The sequence below is a fragment of the Lactuca virosa genome, chromosome 8 (genome assembly GCF_052849685.1).
Source record: "Lactuca virosa cultivar CGN04683 chromosome 8, Lactuca_virosa_CGN04683_v6, whole genome shotgun sequence".
Classification (NCBI taxonomy): Eukaryota; Viridiplantae; Streptophyta; class Magnoliopsida; order Asterales; family Asteraceae; genus Lactuca; species Lactuca virosa.
This window is the reverse complement of record NC_136433.1, coordinates 261,550,217-261,553,667: the sequence shown is the minus strand read 5'-3', so window position 1 is coordinate 261,553,667 and position 3,451 is coordinate 261,550,217.

The window sequence follows — 3,451 nt, the reverse complement described above, 5'->3', positions numbered from 1 at the left end:
ATTATGGAGTTGTGATTTGTAAATTAAATAAATGAGATTTTCGTGAAATGTGTTATGAGAATTATGCGAATTTTAAATGAAAATTTTATTTGAAAATTTTCGGTGTTACAATAATAAATGCCTACTAGAAGGGAGTTTAGCCGGCATTGATTTTTTAGTTTAGGAAGTGGTATTGGAGATTTTGGTCACTTTTTACATTCTGCTAACTACAGTCGAGCCAAAGTAAAAGTCCATAATGCATGTAACGGGTACGGGCTCCATAAGGGGTGTGATAAGATGAAAAGCAAGCATTTGTCGAAAGTGTATCAACTGCCCTAAAGTATGTGCAACCAACATCTTTGGCTCATATTAGTTATTGGTTTGTACCTTTGGTTGCTGGATATTTTAATTTTCTTTGGTATATGAATTCGTGGAAGATATGTGTTTCTAGTCTGAAGGATCTTTTGTCTAACCATGGTCATGGGTTGGTTAAAGGAGGTAGTAGTGGTTTGGGAAAAGGTGCGGGAGGTGTTTGACATTTTTATTGCATTTTTCTAGTTTTACACAATATTTTTAAAATCGGTCTAAGAGATCGATTAATTGGAGGCTAATCGCTCGGTGGTCTCTATCCGCCAACGAATATTGTTAATCGGTCATGTTAGGTGAGCTTAGTAAAAATCGGTCATTACTCGAGTTATGCCATATTAATCGGTCAAAATTAGACAGAAAGTCAAAATTATAAAAAAAAAAGTCTACAAAAGGTAAAAAAAATAGGAAAAAATCAAAATCAGAGAATAAAAACACGTTAATGGTAAACTAAATGTCCTAATTTCAAATTTACATATATTTGCCTCTCATCATGTTAATGCTTATGTTTATTTTGTCCCGCATATTGCCTATGCCAAGTTTTGTGTATCTGAGCATAAAATGAATTAGACTTTGCTATTTGTTTAACTTTCACCTATTTACATAATCTTTGATGTGTATATGACCATAAAAATAATCATACTTTTCTATTTTGTGATACTTATTTATTTTTGAATAAATCTTCTTATAATATGGGTCCCCGATTAATCTTTAATTAATCCTCACCTAGACCAATTAATCATTTAATCCCAGTCTACCTTGTAACTACCGCCTAGTGATTTTATACCATTGCTTTACACTTTTGTGGTCATGGGATGTACTTTTTAATTTGTAACTTCAGTTGCATATTTTGGTTGTAGCTATGTTTATTAAAATCTAATGTTTGGTGATTCCTCTTTTACTTTTAAACCTTGATTGTCTTGGTCTTTCAGATGTTCCGACAACTCTAATTTAGGCTTAATGGGGGCCTATTTTCCGAACTATTTTCAATTCTAGGGATCAGGGGTAGAGACTCCATGAACCATGGTTCGGACTTAGTATTATGTTGCACTAAATTGTTTTGACGAACCAAGGTCTAGACTTAGTGAATTTTGTCATTTTATCAGGTGAGCCCAAAATAGGTCTTATACTAATGTATTTGATAAAACATATTTCAGACTTAGTAAGTCATGTCACTTACCGATTGTGCTTGGGACTAGTGTCGCTTTAAAATATTCTGTAAAGCAAATTTTACACTCGGTTAGTCGTATTACTTATCGAGATGCATGGGACTGTTTTTGCATTAATATATTTGGTAAAATAAAATTTAGACTCTGTAAGTCATATCACTTAATCACTATGCATGTGACTAGTTTCATATCAAACTATACAATAAAATAAATTTTAGGATCAGCAGGTGAAGGTTTTTATTATGATCGGATATACTTCAAGTATGAACAAGAAAGGTAAAAACTAATCTAAACGAAATAATCAACATAAAGTAAATAACACATAAGTTCTCTACATGTTCCTTTCACCAAGAAAAGAGGATTTGTCTTACCAAGAAGACGGGGTTTGCCACATAGACAATTTGAAACAAAGCCACGATCATAACATGAGATTTTTCCTTAATGTTGTATTTATACTAATCTATATATGTATATCCCATGATTGAAGGGATTGTATCTAACTTATACTAATAACCGATCTTATCATAAAGATACGGGATCTGATATATTATATATATATATATATATATATATATATATATATATATATATATATATATATATATATATATATATAATAAGTGCCTAATAAACAAATGATTACAATAGAACTATATGTTGAAGTTGTTGAACTTGTTGAGCTGGCGCTGATGTTGTTGACTCGTAGATGCTGACACTGATGGATCAACATGTTATGTGTTTGACTCATCTGATCATAAGGTGTGACCTTACAATCTCCTCCTATCTGATGATGTCAAAACTAATCTTCTTCTTCAAAGTCATCAGAAGATCCATTGTGGAACTTGTCGGCTTCTTTCAAGATTTCGGACTTTACCCATCTGAATTGATCAATTTTCAGCTCATTCAGTCTTCTATTCATCTCCAATGATATATGCATGCGATATCATCTTTCCAGCTAATAGTCACCTAGCCCTTCCAAGCAAATATGAAACAAGTGCTCAGTGGGAGCTGAAGGAAGGTCATTAGTGCATTGAAAGCACATCTGATTTTGACTGGCGAGATAGAAAATCCATTGCTCTGGCTCTGAAATAAATATGTACTGAACAGGTTCAACACCAGATGGTAATGCATTATTGATGTATCTGGTACCATAAGGAAGAAATAACTTGGTGTTTTTGGACTGCTGGGGAGTGCATGTTCTTTCGGATGAGGCTGGTCTAGATGAACTCGATGATAGACCAGTGGACGGTACCAGGTTTAGTTTCTTCACCTTGTTGAGAAGTTGCTGAATTTCCAACTTCACTTCTTGAGCATGAACACTTTTATGCTTGTTGATGATTTCAAGAACCTGCATCCACTCGCTCTAGCCGAATTTGACTAGCTCACGAGTAAATACAACTTCAGTGTATTCATACTCACATTTCTTTCTTACCATGTGAAGTTTTAGTGACTCAGTCCTTGGCTTGGTGCATCTTTCTTTGATAATGGGATCAAGCTTGGTTCTTCGAGTCAGAATGTCTCCAAACTTCTTTCTATCAATCCGTTCATAAATATTTGAAACAATGTGTTGTCTTTCTACATTTTTGTTGAAAATATTTTTAACCTAATCATCAGTTCTTTGAACTTCAACATTTGTGTCAGCGGAAGCAAGTTCTTGAACAAGTTTGGCAGACAAGTGTTCTTGTTTTCTGACTTCTATCTTCAATCGAATAGCAACATTGTATTCATCCATTATCTGTTTAACTTCATCGATAGGTAAGCTCCATGTTTCAGCCAACTGACTCAAATCAAAAGTGAGCTTGATTTTCTTTTGAGGAGGAGTTGAAGTGTCACCAACTGTAGAGGAACTTCCAGCTTCATAGTTAACAGCCCCCCCCCCCCCCCCGAGAAATAAGCATTTATTTTTCTTGGATTAAGCTTGGCACCATCGTTAAAAT